Source organism: Hyla sarda, chromosome 10, assembly GCF_029499605.1.
Source record: "Hyla sarda isolate aHylSar1 chromosome 10, aHylSar1.hap1, whole genome shotgun sequence".
Classification (NCBI taxonomy): Eukaryota; Metazoa; Chordata; class Amphibia; order Anura; family Hylidae; genus Hyla; species Hyla sarda.
Genome location: NC_079198.1, coordinates 112981019 through 113001234, shown reverse-complemented (window position 1 = coordinate 113001234; position 20216 = coordinate 112981019).

Here is a 20216-nt window from a genome sequence, read left to right as displayed (position 1 = left end):
TTAAATCACTTCTATTAAAAAATCTTAATCCTTCCAGTACTTTTTAGGGGCTGTATACTAAAGAGAAATCCAAAAAAGAAATGCATTTCCTCTGATGTCATGACCACAGTGCTCTCTGCTGACCTTTGCTGTCCATTTTAGGAACTGTACAGAGCAGCATATGTTTGCTTAGGGGATTTTCCCCTGCTCTGGACAGTTCCTAAAATAGACAGCAGAGGTCAGCAGAGAGCACTGTGGTCATGACATCGGAGGAAATGCATTTCTTTTTTGGATTTCTCTTTAGTATACAGCCCCTAAATCAAATTTCTTTTGATTTAAAAAGAAAAAAGTTTTCCACGGGAGTACCCCTTTACCTCGATGGACTCTTGTCTTTTATGGACCTTACAAACTATGTTATTATGTAAGTTATTTCTGCTGCGAGTCCTGTTTTTCTTCACTCCTGTCCATTGCATGTAACAGAACATGTCGTCGATGTAGCGTCTTCTCTTTCATCAATCCACCCAGATGTATTTTGACAGGACAGGCTGATGCAGAGTTCCTTTGTAAAGTCTCCTCTGTGAAGCCTCCGTCTCTGCGTTGCAAGAGGGACCTCACCTTCTGCAGTTCAGGGACCAATGCAACCGGAATAGTAAAGATGTGACCTGACGGAATTAGGGGATTATTCTCAGAGAAAAGAATAAAAATCCTTTGTTTAAATTAATTACAATGAATCATTTTCCAGGGGAAATAGTTTGCAGAAGCTAATAATATATCTGACAGAATAATGATGATGCAGGTAATTATTCCCCGGACACCGGAGAAGTGACCTGCTTTTTCGTGTTGCTACTAAATCTGCGCCGGGGAGCACGCCACATACCGCAAAAGAGTTTTAATTACAGAACATGGCGGGGCTAAGGGTCTGCTCTAAACATACAAGCGTGGGGGGTAATGGACAGAAAGTTTAATCCTTATATGATGGAACCTTCTCGAATTGTCTTGTAGTCGTCCTTGATCTCATCCCGATCCCCGATCCTGAGAGTTGGTAACCATTGTCCAAACAGTCTAGAGCAGTGGTCTCCAACATGCGGACCTCCAGATGTTGCAAAACTACAACTCCCAGCATGCCCAGACAGCTGTTGGCTGTCCGGGCATGCTGGGAGTTGTAGTTTTGCAACATCTGGAGGTCTTCAGGTTGGAGACCACTGGTCTAGAGCAATGGTCTCCAAATAATGGACCTCCAGCTGTAGAAAAACTACAATTTCCAGCAAGCCCGGACAGACTACAACTGCAAGTTGTAGTTTTGCAACAGCTGGAGGTCCACGGACATTGATAGGTACAGTACTACCACACCATGACTACTACCACTACATAGTGTCAGGATAATATTACCATCTATTTACTGAACTTTACTATATGATGCCTATATTATGCCGTCACACCGTGAACAATGAGCATTTCCACTACATAGTGGCTGAATAATAATGCCAGTGAGTGACTATATAGGAATCAATAGCAGCTTTACACAGGCGCTTCAGCATTTTTCCTAACCTACACAAACATAACTTTCTGGAAAGTATCCCCAAATACTATCAGGTATGTTTTCATAGCTATAGTTGTCTTCAGAAATACTGCCATTGCTGAAAAATAACAGTGTGTGCATAAAATAACAGTGCCATACTGTGCTCCAGACATTAGATGTGTTCCAAATGGTAATAGTGTACCACATAGTAAAAGTCTGGCACAGACGGCTTTCCATGGTCTCAGCTTTCACAGACTGCTCTCTAAGGTCCCTCCTTTCACAGACTGCTCTCTAAGGTCCCTCCTTTCACAGACTGCTCTCTGAGGTCCCTCCTTTCACAGACTGCTCTCTGAGGTCCCTCCTTTCACAGACTGCTCTCTGAGGTCCCTCCTTTCACAGACTGCTCTCTGAGGTCCCTCCTTTCACAGACTGCTCTCTGAGGTCCCTCCTTTCACAGACTGCTCTCTGAGGTCCCTCCTTTCACAGGCTGCTCTCTAAGGTCCCTCCTTTCACAGACTGCTCTCTAAGGTCCGTCCTTTCACAGACTGCTCTCTAAGGTCCCTCCTTTCACAGACTGCTCTCTAAGGTCCCTGCTTTCAAAGACTGCTCTCTAAGGTCCCTCCTTTCACAGACTGCTCTCTAAGGTCCGTCCTTTCACAGACTGCTCTCTAAGGTCCCTCCTTTCACAGACTGCTCTCTAAGGTCCCTGCTTTCAAAGACTGCTCTCTAAGGTCCCTCCTTTCACAGACTGCTCTCTAAGGTCCCTCCTTTCACAGGCTGCTCTCTAAGGTCCCTTCTTTCACAGACTGCTCTCTAAGGTCCTTTCTTTCACAGACTGCTCTCTAAGGTCCCTCCTTTCACAGACTGCTCTCTAAGGTCCCTCCTTTCACAGGCTGCTCTCTAAGGCCCCTCCTTTCACAGGCTGCTCTCTAAGGCCCCTCCTTTCACAGACTGCTCTCTAAGGTCCCTCCTTTCACAGACTGCTCTCTAAGGTCCCTCCTTTCAAAGACTGCTCTCTAAGGTCCCTCCTTTCACAGACTGCTCTCTAAGGTCCCTCCTTTCACAGACTGCTCTCTAAGGTCCCTGCTTTCAAAGACTGCTCTCTAAGGTCCCTCCTTTCACAGACTGCTCTCTAAGGTCCCTCCTTTCACAGGCTGCTCTCTAAGGTCCCTTCTTTCACAGACTGCTCTCTAAGGTCCTTTCTTTCACAGACTGCTCTCTAAGGTCCCTTCTTTCACAGACTGCTCTCTAAGGTCCTTTCTTTCACAGACTGCTCTCTAAGGTCCCTCCTTTCACAGACTGCTCTCTAAGGTCCCTCCTTTCACAGGCTGCTCTCTAAGGCCCCTCCTTTCACAGGCTGCTCTCTAAGGCCCCTCCTTTCACAGACTGCTCTCTAAGGTCCCTCCTTTCACAGACTGCTCTCTAAGGTCCCTCCTTTCAAAGACTGCTCTCTAAGGTCCCTCCTTTCACAGACTGCTCTCTAAGGTCCCTCCTTTCACAGACTGCCCATAGGCGGCACTCCATGGCCCTTCTCCCTCTCACAAACTATAGTCCTCATTCCCCTGACCTCTCACAGACTTCTCCTCATGTAGTGCCCCATTACACAGACTGCTGCTTAATCCCCTCCACACAGACTGCTCACACTCCCTTTACAGACTGTTTGTCATGCCCCCTACCTTCAATGATCCAAAGCATGAAGTGTGATGCTGATAGTTCAGCTTTCTGTTACCTCCCTCCTCTGTGCATAGCGATGACTGCACGGGAGGGATAGAGAGGACTGTGCAGCTGTAACTGTAACTATAATCATAGAAACAGGGCCGGCTCTGCCTATAGGCAAAATAGGAAGCCATCTAGAGTGCCTTCTTGATGGGGGGCGTTGCACTGCCTGCCACAAGAAAGTTAGACAACCAGCATGTGAACCAATTTGGTTTGTTACAGTATGTCACCCCAGTAGTAAGCTAATTACAGGAGGCTTGTAACAGTGTGTCACCCTAGTAAGGTGGGGCATGTCAAAGGACAGGCCAATGAGCGGAGTCAAGGTGCCGGCAAAATTAACTTTTGCCTAGAGTGGCAAACAACCTTGCACCAGCCCTGCATAGGGATGATGGCAGGGAAGGGACAGAGAGGACTCTGCAGCTGTAACTGTAAGTATAGGGCCACACATAGTTATCTCTATAATCACAGAGATGACTGCAGGCAGAGATAAAGATGACTGAGCAGTTTAAGCTGTATAGTTGCACAGGTTTCCCCATGATCAAACAGAGTTTCATCAGTACTCTACCCAATCTTTACAGGGGTTTAACGCAGAAGAGTGTATTCTTCCTTTTTATGGGCTTTTGTGCTCAGAAAAACCCTTTAGGGTACGTTCACATGAGCAAATTTAGAAATGAGTTTCCAGTGAGTTTCTCGTTTCAAGCTTTAGCTGCAGTGAGTTTTCCCACGGTGGAAAATCAACAGCAGCAGATTACACTGAAGTCAATGCAATCTGCTGCAGATTTTCTTCTGCGAAAAATTCTGCCACGGCCTAAACTCACAGCAGGAAACTCTATAACTGTAAACATACCCAAAAACAGATTTTAAGGCTGTATGCCTGTGGTGCTGAGCAACTTAAAATTAGTAGTGCCTCTATGGGCAATCACCTGATTTGACCCCCTACCCCTTCCCCCACCAAACACCTGCCTTTATAAAACCATTTTCTCTGAATTGTCTGGCTGAGAAGTTCGTGACCAAAGAGTAAAAAAAAAAAAAGTAAAAGAAAGTATTTAATTATAAAGTTTTAGCTTTTGTATCAAAGATTTGGACAGACTGCAGAAAGTCTGAGTCCTGCCAATACCGCGACATCTTCAAGGTGACATCAGCCTGTATCTTGTGAGGACGGTTGTCACTCATCACTGGCGTGCCAAAAAATCTGTCAGCTGCGGGCTGAGAAGTGATAATTTACCATCAATGGGAAACTTTGCCTTTGTTAATAACAAAATTCCACTGAATATTTATACGAGGATCGTAACAGACAAGAATATACAGGAATATAGTGATAGAGTAATATAAAGTAATATAGTGATACAGTAATATACAGTAATATAGTGATACAGTAATATACAGTAATAGAGTACCGTACATACTCGAGTATAAGCTAACCTGAATATAAGCCGATGCCCCTAATTTCACCCCAAAAACCCAGGAAAAGTTATTGACTCGACTATAAGCCTAGGGTGGGAAATACATCATCCCCCCCTGTCATCATCCCCCCCTGTCATCATCCCCCCTGTCATCAACCAGACCCCCGTCATCATCCAGACCCCCGTCATTAACATCCCCGTCATCATCACCCCATCATCAATACCGCATCATCATTACCCCGTCATCATCACCCCCCGTCATCATCACCCCCCCGTCATCATCACCCCCATCATCATCAAAAAATCTCTGAGGCCATCGCATGTTGAAGGCAGCATCAACATACGATGCTTTTGTATGTTGGGGCCATCGCATAAACGGCTATCCGGCAGCGCTGACTGCTTCAGCTGCCGCCGGATAGCCGTTTACGGTGCCCCGTGTGGTCCGCTGACGTTCACTTACCTGTCCTCGGGGCTCCGGCGCGTCCTCTTCAGGATCCCTTCCATCACCGGCGCTCTCCATCGTCGTCATCACGTCGCTGCGCACGCCATCCCGTCATGCAATAGGAGCGGCGTGCGTAGTGACATGATGACGGGGACACAAGAGCGACGATCCCAGGCAGAAGAGACGTTCCGGAGCGGCAGGACACAGTGACAACGATGAAGCGCAACATCCAGGGCAGCGGTAACGTGCGGTGACGGTCCGGAGCGGCGGGGACAGGTGAGTACAACATCCTATACTTTACCTTGCACGGATCCCTCAACATACGATGGTTTCAACAAACGATGGTTCATTTGGAACAGATTACCATCGTATGTTGAGGGACTACCGTAGTTTCAAGAACAGCTCGCATGGAAGGAAGGCCAGCTGTATTTCAATGGGTGATGTGTGTGAGGGAGATAAGTCGCCTCCCACCTAAAACAAAGGAATCCTGGGGATTGTAGAGGGAGGGCACAGAAACAGGAAATAGCCAGTTTACAAAAAACAAGGCAGCAGCGTGATGGAGGACACAGGACACGGCCATTTACCACCAACACAAGCATGGGTCCATTACTGGCTGAAAGGTAATAAGTAAAGTCCCCTTATGTTGGATAACCACTTTAATGTTTATTTAGGGTAAATATTTGCCTATCCAAACTTTTGGGGACCAAGGAGGTCAAGAAGGGCTTTTGCGGACTGTGAAGGGGCTATTTCGGTGTATGTGTATATTTAGCATGCTTCCTGCTCTCCCGCTGAACAATTTCCTAGGACATGAAGTGAAGCTTTGGCTTTGACTCACAGCTTTAGGTCGCTCTGGGAGAGATTGGAGTTACTCTGAAATGCAAATCTAACCTTAAGACAATTCCATCCCTTTTGAATGCCATGCAGCTGCCGGGCCGTTCACAAAGGGCTCAGCGGGGCCTCGTGTTTCATTATTACTTCATGGCTTCTTGTCTTCATCATGTGCTGTTATTCAATTATCCAGGTGGACATTGGCGACTATGGGAGGCCATTATATCAAAAGAGAGAAATCCCATCCCAGATTAAATAGACACGGTGGCGCGCTGTTCTCGGGGCTGAATTATTCAGCGTCGCTGCAGAAAGATGAAGAGGGGAAGTTATTGCTGAAGAACTTTGTTACTTTGTTTCATTCAGTGATCAAAAAAGAATAAAACTAAAAAAAAAAATTACTGTAACAAAGATTATAGAGTAGATCGGATTCATGTCTTACTGGGGCACATGGAGATAATGGGGCCGACCTGGCTAAATATCTAATTTTTGTTTCAGAGCCCCCCCCCCCCCCTTCCCCCCAACAGCAAGCTAAGAACTGCTGGGACCCCCGGAGCTATCTCTATAGCATTGTTTAGGAATCATGGTGTCTCTAACTGTTGCAAAATTACAACTCCCAGCATGCCCGGACAGCCTACGGCTGTCCGGGCATGCTGGGAGTTGTAATTTTGCATGACAGGAGTTGTAGTTTTGCAACAGCTGGAGGCACTACAGCATGACAGGAGTTGTAGTTTTGCAACAGCTGGAGGCACCCTGATTGCAAAACACTGCTATAGAGATAGCAGCAGCAGTATACAGATAGAGCTGGAAGGGGAGGGGTCTGGCAGTTAGCAGGAGAGATCTAATAGGTGATGATGTCATCCTGCAGATCACAGGAAGTCAGCTGACCACTTCCTTTTGACACATTAAAGGGGTACTCCGGTGAAAACTTTTTTTTTTTTTTTGTTTAAATCAACTGGTGCCAGAAAGTTAAACAAATTTGTAAATTACTTCTATTAAAAAAATCTTAATCCTTCCTGTACTTATTAGCTGCTGAATACTACAGCGGAAATTCTTTTCTTTTTGAAACACAGAAAACACACTCTGATGACATCACGAGCACAGTGCTCTCTGCTGACATCTCTGTCCATTTTAGGAACTCTCCAGAACAGCCTATGTTTTCTATGGGGATTTCCATTTACTCTGGAGAGTTCCTAAAATGGACAGAGATGTCAGCAGAGAGCACTGTGCTCATGATGTCAGCAGAGAGCTCTGTGTTTCAAATGGAAAAGAATTTCCACTGTAGTATTCAGCATCTAATAAGTACAGGAAGGATTAAGATTGTTTAATAGAAGTAATTCACAAATGTGGCACCAGTTGATTTAAATAAAAAATAAAAAAAAGTTTTTCACCGTAGTACCCCTTTAAGCCAAGTAACTTTCTGGGGGGTGAGGTCAGACTGGTGACATGGTCACATGACCAAATAAGAGTAATGCAGCTGTGCTAGAACAAAATGCTGGGAGTTGTGGTTTTGCAACAGCTAAAGGCACCTTGTTTGGGAAACAGTGCTTAATAATACAGAACAGAAGAACTCATCTGTCTTATCCTCTGTTATGGGGACTTATGGTATATGTATCTATGTTCAGTCGCAAGAAAAAGTATGTGAACCCTTTGGGATTTTCTGGATTCCTGCATGGATTACTACTGTATAATACAATATGACATGATTGTTCTCACAATTATACACTAACACAATGTAACTGAACTAGTAACATACAGACAGTTATGCAGTTCATGTCTTTTATTGAGTAAACATTCACAGTGCAGGGAGAAAACTTAAGCAAACCCCTGTGTTACTGACGTCTCCCAGGGCAAAATGTGTTTAAAGGAGATTAGACAGGAAATGTTACCTTAAAGGGGTACTCCGGTGAAAACCTTTTTTCTTTTAAATCGACTGGTGGCAGAAAGTTAAACATATTTGTAAATTACTTCTATTAAAAAATCTTAATCCTTCCTGTACTTATTAGCTGCTGAATACTACAGAGGAAATTATTTTCTTTTTGGAATGCTCTCTGATGACATCACAAGCACAATTCTCTCTGCTGACATTATTATATTAATAATAATGCTTTATTTATTGTTGTCCTTGGTGGGATTTGAACCCAAGTGCCCAGCACTGCAAGGCAGCAGTGCTAACCACTGAGCCACCATGCTGCCCTTAGCATACATCTGCTATGCATGGTTGCTAAAATGGACAGAGATGTCAGCAGAGAGCACTGTGCTCGTGATGCCATCAGTGTTACAAAAAGAAAGGAATTTCCTCTGTAGTATTCAGCAGCTAATAAGTACTGGAAGGATTAAGATTTTTTAATAGAAGTAATTTACAAATATGTTTAACTTTCTGCCACCAGTTGATTTGAAAGAAAAAAGGTTTTCACCGGAGTACCCCTTTAACTATGTGGAGATGCTGTTGACTGACCTGAAGAGTGTGCTGCACACAAAGCATCCTGAAGATACTGATGAACTAAAACACATTTTTAGGTAAAAGATGGTACAACATTTCTCCTCCACATTGTGCAAATTTTATTTACAGCGATAGGAAACATTTGTGGAGATGATTAATATTAAAAGGAGGAACTATAGGTTAATACATTCAGATGCTTACTTAATTTTTCTCTCTGCACTGTGGATGTTTACTCACTTTGGAAGTTTGATCACCGCTGATCTAGTAGGCCCTATCACAAAGGTCTAAGACAACCTCTTTACTAATACAATGTAACAATCCCATAAGCGGTGTACGCAGGACCAGGCCAGGGTGGGATTTTCAGTCGTAATTTCAGTCATAATTCTGCACCAATACTTCACCAGAAATCCAATTGCATTCATTGGCTTGTTTGGCCATATTTTGGGCCCAAAGCTCAGTGAAGTCCTTTCCTTAAATTTGGGCTGTCAGAATCAAAAGCCTGTGTTGTACATATTGGCAAAACATTAACCTTTCTAATATACTTCATAAACTTCATGAAATACAGAACATAATCCTAATCTGCTGCAGCATCATCTCTGTCCCAGTTGAAGCACAGACTGGAATTAGTAAGTCTAGTAAGTGAGGGTGGGACTAGCACTCCTCTGTGACCGCAGCATGAAATCCGAGAGAAGAGGATTACAGAGCAGTCTGCAGTGATTGGATAAAAAGACCCAGCACAGCACAGCGGACTCAGGGAGGAAGTGAATGCATGGTGAGTGAGGGCGGGCTCAGTGCTCAGAGGAGCAGAAGAGAGATTTGTGAGCCAAATACAGAAGCTAGACCCAAAAAAAAGGCATGTAAAGAATCTATGACCTAGTGAGTAACATATTGAGCATTATATTTTTTCTGTGATATGACAGGTAAGAAGTGACCATAGAGATGGTGAGAGGCTTTGTTTTATTGGAGAGTAGTGTAGATAGAGGTGAAAGTAATAATTCTAATATAGAAATATGCCATCTTGCTTTTTTGCCCCACGCTCCTGTATATGAGGTACACAAGGTATGACACCACCTGTAGCGGCCCCCTCCGTGCTGCATCCATCAGCCCCGCTCTCCATGCAGCCAGTCATAATGACATGGTAGGAGTCATTTTCCCGCCGCCTTCTCCATACTTTCCTCCTGAAATTGATCTGCTGTAAATGTCCGGGGCTGACGCTTGGCTCTTCTTCTGGATTTTAATCGTCAACAATTAAAATTCCAGGAAAAAACTTTTTTTTTTTAATATATCAACTGGCTCCAGAAAGTTAAACGGATATGTAAATTACTTCTATTAAAAAATCTTAATCCTTCCAATAATTATCAGCTGCTGAAGTTGACTTGTTCTTTTTTGTCTGGCCATAGTGTTCTCTGCTGACATCTCTGCTTGTCTCGGGAACTGCACAGTTTAGAAGAGGTTTGCTATGGGGATTTGCTTCTACTCTGGACAGTTCCCGAGACAGGTGTCATCAGAGAGCACTTAGACAGAAAAGAACAACTCAACTTCAGCAGCTAAAAAGTACTGAAAGGATTAAGATTTTTAATAGAAGTAATTTACAAATCTGTTTAACTTTCTGGAGCCAGTTGGTTATATATATATATATATATATATATATATATATATATATATATATATATATATATATAAACATTTCCTGGATAACCCCTTTAAGGAGAAATAGCGCCTGTCCGCAGAGAATGATGAAAAGGGCAAGGTAATACGTGGGAGCCTGCAAATGCTAACCCCTCCGGCATGGAACGGGCTCTATCACCCCAGGCACATTTTTCTTTACACAGACATGTCCTGGTGTAAGATTGATCCCCATAAAGTCTCTGATCGATTACCAAGAATGGTGCTTTATTATGACAAAGGACAGATACAAAGGGGAAGGGGGGGTGTGTGGAGCAGAGGAAGTTGTGTAGTTCTTTTCTGTCTGACCACAGCGCTCTCTGCTGACACCTCTGTCCATGTCAGGAACTGTCTGGAGCAGGAGAGGTTCGCTGTGGGATTTGCTCCTGCTCTGGACAGTTCCTGACATGGACAGAGGTGTCAGCAGAGAGCACGGTGGTCAGACAGAAAAGAACAACTCAGGTTTCTCTGGAGCATACAGCAGCTGATAAGTACTGGAAGGGTTAATATTTTTTAATAGAAGTCATTTACAAATCTGTTAAAAGGGGTTATCCAGCCAAAGACATCTTATCCCATATCCCCTATTTACCGGACTTAAAGGGATACTCCGCTGCCCTGCTTCGGAAGCTCCGCTCCGTTGTTCCGAATGCTGCATGCGGGCTTCCGTGTTCAGGGACGCCCTTCGTGACATCACGCCCGGCCCCACCTGACGTCACGCCCGCCCCCTCAACGAAAGTCTATGGGAAGGGGGCGCGACGGCCGTCGCGCCCCCTTCCCATAGACTTTCATTGAAGGGGCGGGCGTGACATCACAAGGGGGCAGGCGTGACATCACGAGGGGCGGCCTTTAACGCGGAAGCCCGCATGCAGCGTTTGGAACAACGGTGCGGAGCTTCCGAAGCAGGGCAGCGGAGTACCCCTTTAAAAAAAATGCCACTGAGAAAGCTTGGAAAACATTTGAAATTCATTGTGTTTTTTTTACTACAAATTGAGAAATAGTGGCAATTCTCAGTAAGACACGGCTGCGTGCAAACCGAGCCTAAAAGTATTTATCTACTTGGATAAGCATTGCAAATCAGAAGAAGCAATTTCCTGCTAAGGAAGAGCGGGCTCCCTGTGCTGGCTGCTGAGTGAATTCCATCTTTCATCCACCAGGTGTCCCCAGAGCCAGTCAGGAGCTGTCCAGCCAAGATCCTCGTCATATAATGCAGGTATCCGTCCTGTAATCAGGTCACTATACCCAGTCTCCAGACCGCGCTCAGCTTCTCCTCCAGGGAGCCGCGCTGCGGCTGAGCAGACTGTTAAGGACCTAATAGCGCAGGGCAAAGTTCCAGACTAACTCTCATTAGGACTGATTACAATATGGAAGGAGCTGCCTGAATTAAGTAGCCGTCCTGAACATTCGCTCACCTCCCTCCCCTCAATGCCGGCTTTTATTGGCACAGCTCTACCATGGGCGCCATTAACCCAATCGACGCCAGAACCCTATAAAGATGATTATCGGATCATCCACAACCTAATTGTGAAGTAGTTAGAGGTTATTCCGTCTACAACAGGACGCTCTAATAGAAGCCATTAGAATTTGCATCCAGTCCGTCCTAGTAATCATTCTGCAATCACAGATTATTAGAAGGCGAAGCCGATTCGGGGGAATTTGGGTAATCAGACATAGTGACTGTGCTCCTCTGTAGCCTCAGGGAGATCATTGTCATATTTAAAGGGTAGCTCCCACCATCCTATTTTTTTTTCTGTCCCTGCCTATTGCCAATCTATCCCTAACCCCCTCCCTGCTTTTATTTTTTATTTTTACTATATTAAAAATGCCTTTTGTCTGCCTGGCAGTGTGCTCATTACCAGGCAGACTTCCCCAGCAGGCACCACGTCCCTGATGCCTGCTGGGGGGGACTTCGGCCCTTAGTTCATCTACACAGGGTGCCTCCAGCTGCCAGCTGTTTCACCACTACAACTCCCAGCTTGCCCTGACATCTATTGGCTGTTAGGGCATGCTGGGAGTTGTAGTATTGAAACAGCTGGAGGCACCCTATGTAGATAAACTATTATTTAGTTACAAGCGGCGCTATGGCGCTAGCCCGTTCCCCCCGCTACGGCACTAGCCCGTTCCCTCTCCCCCCCCCCCCCCCCCGTCCCGCATACCCCGTTCCCTCATTACACTTGCAGTTACTGCAGAGTCCGGCAGCGGGCGTGCAGGGACAGCGGCGGCAACGAGGCGGCGGCGGCGATGTGCGGGAGGAGTGGCCTCCCAGCCAGTGGCCAGGGAGCCAATGCGCTCGCTCCCGCCTGTCTGATTGACAGGCAGGGAGCGAGTGCAGCCTAACTGAAAAAGGACTGATTGCCACTCCAAAATCAGTCCTTTTTCAGTGGCCGGTTTTTAAATGTAAATTAAACCTTTTTAATGAAAAAAAAAATAATAAAAGTATATTAGAGATATGTTGTAGTACATAAGTGCTACAACATATAAAAAAATAAAGTTGGTGACAGTGCCCATTTAAGGCTTCGGTTATCAAGAGTTGTTTTGGGATTTAAAATATTCCATCCTGGAGTCAGTGTAAAGAACTTGGCCCTACAGATTATATACCATCCAAGCGTGTCCTATACTGATCCTAACTTATATCCTGTAAACCTTTTATTTAAAAATATAAAACATTACAATAATTATAAACAACACCATAACAATAATACAAACAACATGTAATATATACAAGTAATGAGTCTGTATAAGTCCTTAAATGTCCATCAAAATATTTCCTGGTCCAGACACATTCTCACCAAACACACCACTATGACAACAACCCCACAAATGTAAACTACTAAACTCTACTTAATAATAATAGCAGTAATAATAACAAATAATAATCATAATAACTATAACCTTAATATTAATAATTAAACTAAAAACTCCTGTCCCAGTAGCATTTCTCTCACCCAAAATAAATAAATGATTAATTTGTGTCACAAACTACCAAACACCACAAACAGAAAATAATTTTTTTTTTTTTTTTTTTTTTTGGGGCCCTGAGCTGGTCCCACATCCCATGCCCCCAGTACATGATAACAGACATCCATGAACCAGTCCAGGATTTTTTTTTTTGATATATAGAGTCCCATAGAAACCCCCCTCCCCCCTTTTTCCTACCAACCATTCTAAACTAAACCCCAACACAATGTGATAAACCAACCCCTAGAAAAAAAAAACATGCTAATATATACAAACATTAAATATATAAACATTAAATATATATAACTACACAAACAGAAATATATACAAAAATAGTAAAAACTATACAAACCAAACAACAAATAACAATGAGGCTTTCCAGCCACACAAAGCACAAGTTCAGTGCCTGCAAGCCCTATATTACCATATACATACAGCACAAAACATAAAGACTAATGTGCCAGCATCAGCCCACCACCAGGGGGAGACAACAGGCTAAGGCACTTTAAAAGCAGAGCCCCTCCACAGATGAGAAGCCCATCCAGCACCAAGCCTCTTGTACTCCAGAGAACGCACCTTCACCAGGTCACCCAGTATGTTCTTAACCACCTGACACACAGGGAGTATTTTATGCTGCGTCGACACTAAACACCGCGCGTTCCACGTGTAATACCTGACCACTGACCTGACTAGGAATAAAGTGCACCGGTCCCAGCCTCCAAGGTTTCTGAATGCCCCATAGGCCCATTCCGCATAGAAGAAACTGGCCAGCCTAGGCCAACCAATGGAAGAGCCCACCCTGTTGTAAACCTCTGTGTTAAAGGGACAATGAAGCAGAAAATGCTCCATGCTTTCAAGCATGCCTCCACACTCCTCGCGGGGACATCCCCGGTCATCAGAGCTCCTGCACTTCAGATTGTCCCTCACACACAGTTTCCCATGGAAGCAGCGCCAAGTCAAGTCCCAAAATTCAAAAGCCTTAAACCAACCTCTAGATCCCGACTTTGGCAGTCCTTGAGCGCCAATGGTTTCTGGAAATGAGAAGACAGGACCCTCTTGTCAAGGAATTTCCTCGACAGAGTCCTAATCTCCCCCATCCCCAGACCCCACCGCCGAATAACCTTCAGAACCGGGGTAGCATAAGCCGGGAGATGCCCGTGTGGTGTGCGAAGATCCTTCACTTGCCCTCCTGTCTCCCATTCCTGGAAGAAAGGCCCAAACCATCCCCTACAGGAGGATACCCACGGAGGAGCCCTCTCTGACCAGAGGTTTGCTACATTGGTCTTAAGAAAGGAATTCACTAGGAATACCATGGGGTTGACCATACACAACGCCCCTTGTCTCCTCGTAAGGTAAGTAGGTTCAGTCTATTCCCCCATAACATTTGGAAGAACACACTGTAGACCCGGGTCCAGAGAAGTTCTGGCGAAATGCAGACACTGCCCAGATATATCAGCAAATGTAGCAGGAATGTTTTGATAAGGTTAACCCTTTCCCAGAGGGTCAAAGACCAACCCTTTCACTGATCCACTTCCAATGTTGGAGGTTGGATTCAACCGGTTCTACACATTTACTGCTGTAATATTCTCTACAGTAGATAAATATTTTACATTATATTATTCACTCTCCATATGCTTTCGAACACTATAATGATGGTATACTCTATTTGAGTTACTGCATTTACTATAAAGTCACTGCAGCAACTCTACTTCTACCCCCCCACCCTCCCATAAAAGTGTGGTAATGGTGGGGTGTGTGGTGCAGGGCAGATGTTATTACCCTAAGGGCAGATGGTATTAACCCCTTGTGTTCGTGACGCCAGGGCGTGGTTTAGCCTTAACCCGAAGGTATACCGCTGGATCCTGGGCTAGGCACGGGGGCAATGAATATATTAACGGCAAGTTACGGAACAACGGCAGCTTTACTGAGGGTAGACAGTTGCTACAGTCTATGCAGTACAGCCAGGGCCCAAGGAGGTGACCAGTGACCTCGCAGGATTGGTGGGACTTGTAGCGGACGGGATAATTTAGTGCAGGCCACGCTGGATAGACAACAGACTTGACTGACAGGACTGTGACTTTAGCTTACTGTGCACTTGACTTGAGGCTGCAGGACTTGACTCGAGGCCTACAATGTTCTCAACACACACCCTGAGACGTCTTGACTGCACTGGACCTCAGGAACAAGAGAGAGAAGCTCCACCCAGGGTTTATATAGGGGGGGGGGGGGGGGAGACTAACAGGGAGCCCATAGGTCATCTTTGGGGTCAGCAGGTCAATTGTACCTCCTGGGCACCAATCACATGGTACATTTATTAAAGCTAAAATACACAATACAACTTATATACATGGGGGATACAACTGCAGGGGGCCCTGGGGACACGGAGGGACACTGCCTGACAGGGCAGGAAGGTACGGGGAAACATCATTCCATACTGGGCCACCACAAAAGCATTATATGCTGAGACTGAACCGCCGCCTGAGGAAATGATCTCCAGATACTAATCAGATCAGTATCGCTCTAATGTAATACAGCAGATATACTGTACGGAGGATTTGGAGTTATTTAGCACATTGAGATCTGAAATGAAGTTATCTGTATTGCTGCCAGACTCCCAGAGATCTCCCCCCAGTGACTGCAGCTGCTAAATGTGGGGGGGACCCGGAGCAGGGTTCTTATTCAGTTTCATGAACCTTTGGGTATTATCCTAAAACAAGAGGATGGATTTAATTTTGAAGGAGATAGCAATATGTTCTCCACTATTTCTCCTGCACATTCATGTTCTGACGCTGCACTTAATTGATTTCTAATGGATGAGAGACGCTCTAGCTCAGTGGAAGAGACAGATAGAGGCGTTTACAAGGTGAGAGAATACAAAGGCACGCAGGAGAAGGAGGCAAGAGCAGTATCATCCAGGGGCAGGGGGTGGTGGAACATATAGCGCAGAACGCAATACGCTGCACTGTTCACATCACCTGTCATCTGGTCTGTATTAATGGGTTAATAAGGGAGGATTCGAGAGTTAAGTCAGAAGATACAAGTCAGGCTCTGATTCATTGTATCACGGTAAGGCTATTTTAACATGGTGGAATTTCCAAGTGGAATTCTGTGGGAATATTCCAATTGGAAATTCCATTGAGTCCCATTGATTTCAATAGGATTCTGTTGCACCGTGCACCAGGGATGTGCACACATAGACTTAAAAAGGGGGCTTGAGCCCCTGCCCTTTTAATGCACCTTCCCTATAATGCCCTCACTGATTGGGACCTCCAAGGGGTGATGTGGGTCCCATTCAGCTGACATTACCTCAGAAATTGTGTTGTGTTAATATATGTAACGTTTTTACAAACATTTTTTATTTTTTATTAGAAGTGCCTTTTTTTGCACACATGGAATTCTGCCGTGGAAATCCTGATTCCGGCATCCCCAGAAAGAATAGACATGGCTATTCTTTCTGTGGATTATTCTCGGAAATTCATGACCGACTATGAGACGCCTATGCATTTCTGAGCAGTCCTATCACCCGCATGAACATTCAAATGTGGGTAATGTCCGCCCATGCTTTCCAGGTGGACGTTCCGCACATTCTCAACCATGTGATCATGGCCTACTGCAGTGTTTCCCAACCAACAGTGGCAAAACTTCAACAGACAGCTTTTGGTCCATCTCACAATTGCTATTACTCAACCTGTGGTTCTACAAAACTACAACTCCCATCATACCCTTTGGTGCAAAGATACATCTCCCAGCTGTCTATAGGTTAGTGACTCTTCTTTCTGGAGAAGGTTCTGGTTTGGCTGATAATCCCCAGTCATGTTTTAAGGCTCTTTAAATGGGTTCTCTGCTGCAAGACATTTTATCCCCTATCCAAAGATGTCTGATCGTGGGGTCCCGCTGCTGGGGCCCTCTGCGATCTCCCACAGCAGCTGGTGTTCTAAACAAATGTAGCATTGGCCGTGACATCTCCGACATGCCCCTCCCCCATAGACATGAATGGAGGGGCCGCGGTGTGACGGCACAAGGGGTGTGGCCGTGACATCACGATCACAGCCTCCGACCACATGTGACATTACTATATACTTCAATTAAATAGACGCTGTAAGATCCCAAAAATTTTTATATGTTGTTACTGATGAAAATTAAAGACCTTTTGTAATTTGGTTGTTTTGAATATTCAATAAAGAAAACAGCTCCTGAAAATCCAGCCACTAGGGGTCCCCATACCTACTGGAACACTAACTTGTTCTGCAGGAGCATCAGGCTTGTCCATGAGTCATGGACAAGAGATTATTCATGGACAAGGCTGCATGAGCAGACACACCAATCACCTCCCACCATCACTATAAGAGCCCCTTTAACACCGAGAGGATTTCTAACACTGTGAGCTAATGAAAATAGGTATTTTTTTTTATAATTAATATAGGTGATAGAGGCAAGAGATAAGCGAATCAAAGCTGCCGAACCCGATTTTGTTACGAATTTCAGAAAATATTCGATTCACAACGAATAGGAATTAAGCCGCGACTCTATTGCGCGAATCGCTTCATTAAACTCCAATTACTGCGGTGCAGGCTCCAGGGTGTCTAAAATGGCGGATCCACATCTAATAGAGGACAGTCAGCAGCTACTGCCCAGCCAAGAAGGGGAGGAGACATCCGCAGAGTGACGTGGGAGGCGGTGTTCAGGGTCCTGAAGTAGACACTGTTGAGGAACCTGAGGAGGACATCAGTGACGTGCAGACACTTGATGATGATGTAGCCGATCGCAATTGGGAGCCGGGTGCAGAAGAGGTTTCATCACCATCAGGAGAAGAGAGTTGCAGGTTGCCTGTGAGGCAGCAGCTGAGCCAGCAAGGTGGTAGCATGGTTGGCAGTCAGCATGGTGGCAGAAGTGGAAATTCTGGAGCCAAACGTGCCCGGGGGAGACCACCTGCTTCACGGCAGCCTACCTTCACGGAAAGTAGTGAAACAGCAGTTCCGGCAGTAGCAGTTAAATAGTGCGGACTGTTGGTGGGAAAATCAGCTACTCGGCAGCGTGGCAGTTTTTCACCAAGCATCTGGAGGAGGTCCACATAGCCGTGGCTCCGATGTAGTGGTCCAGCCTGCTGCATCACCCAGTGGCCATCCGCTCCCTCCTTCATCCAGCCAAGGCTCCACCACCTCAGCCGGAGGGAGCTGTGTGTCATACCCTCCTTCTGTCGCTCCTACTCCTCCTACTTTTAGCCATTCCGCCAACAATCCATCGGCGAAGCCATGGCCAAGAGACAACAGTATGCGCCCACTCATCCAACGGCGCAGAAGCTGAATGTGCTCCTGTCCAAGTTGCTGGTGCTGCAGTCCCTCCCATTTCAAGTGGTGGACTCTGCACCTTTTAGAGAATTGATGGCTTGTGCCGAGCCGAGGTGGAGAGTGCCAAGCCATCATTTCTTTACAAAGAAGGCAGTACCAGCCTTGCACAATTTTGTGGAAGAGAAGGTGGTCCAGTCCTTGAGCCTGGCGGTGTGTACCAAAGTGCACGGCAGCGCCAACGTCTGGAGCTGTAACTACGGTCAGGGACAATACATGTCCTTTACGGCTCACTGGGTGCACAGCCACAATACCAACTTGAACAGGTCACGCCACTTCCTCCTCCATGCTCTCAGCCCGTTGGTCCTGTGACAGTGTGCGACTCCGCCTCCTCATCCTCCACTGTGTCCTCAGCCTCCACTGCACGAACAAGTCTCAGTGCCCCTTCAGCCAGGCCCGTTGCTACCGGACCGGCAAACCAAGCAATTGCTTGGGGCAATTGCAGGTGCAGGGGGGGGTGTTATGGGGGTGATGAGAGGTACAGGGGGGGTGTTATGGGGGTGATGAGAGGTGCAGGGGGGAGTGCTAAGGGGGTCATGAGAGGTGCAGGGGTGTTATGGGGGTGATGAGAGGTGCACTGGGGGTGTTATGGGGGTGATGAGAGGTGCCCCCCCTGCATCTCTCCTCATCACCCCCCCCCCCATAACCCCCCTGGTTATAGTAGTGATGAGGAGAGGTGGGGGGAGGGGGGAATTATAGTAATGATGAGGAGAGGTTTGGCGGGGGGTTATGGGGGTGATGAGGACACAGAGGATAAGAGGGGGTGTATATGTATATATGATGTGTATGCATGTGTGGCAGTATTGTATTCAGTGGATACAGTGTGGAGCAGCATTATATTCAGGGTAGAGTGTGTGGCAGAATTATATTTAGTGGGTACAGTTTTGCAGAATTATATTTAGTGGGTACAGCATGTGGCAGTATTCAGGTTACAGTGTATGGCAGTATTATATTCAGTGGATACAGTGTGTGGCAGTATTATATTCAGGGTACAGTGTGTGGCAGTATTATATTTAGTTGGTACAGTGTATGGCAGTATTATATTTAGTGGGTACAGTGTGTGGCAGTATTATATTCAGGGTACAGTGTGTGGCAGTATTATATTTAGTGGGTACAGTGTATGGCAGTATTATATTTAGTGGGTACAGTGTGTGGCAGTATTATATTCAGGTTACAGTGTGTGGCAGTATTATATTCAGTGGATACAGTGTGGGGCAGTATTCAGGGGTACAGTGAGTGGCATTATTATATTTAGTGGGTACATTGTGTGGCAGTATTATATTTAGTGGGTACAGTGTGTGGCAGCATTATATTTAGTGTGTACAGCATGTGGCAGTATTCAGGTTATAGTGTGTGGCAGTATTATATTCAGTGGATACAGTGTGTGGAAGTATTATATTCAGGGTACAGTGTGGGGCAGTAATATTTAGTGGGTACAGTGTATGGCAGTATTATATTCAGTGGATACAGTGTGTGGCAGTATTATATTCAGGGTACAGTGTGGGGCAGTATTATATTTAGTGGGTACAGTGTATAGCAGTATTTTATTCAGGGTACAGTGTATGGCAGTATTATATTCAGGGTACAGTGTGGGGCAGTATTTTATTTAGGGTACAGTGTGTGGCAGTATTTTATTAAGGGTACAGTGTGGGGCAGTATTATATTTAGTGGGTACAGTGAATAGCAGTATTATATTTAGTGGGTACAGTGTATAGCAGTATTATATTCAGGGTACAGTGTGGGGCAGTATTTTATTTAGGGTACAGTGTATAGCGGGATTATATTCAGGGTACAGTGTATAGCAGTATTATATTCAGGGTACAGTGTGGGGCAGTATTTTATTTAGGGTACAGTGTATAGCAGTATTATATTCAGGGTACAGTGTGGGGCAGTATTTTATTTAGGGTACAATGCATAGCAGTAT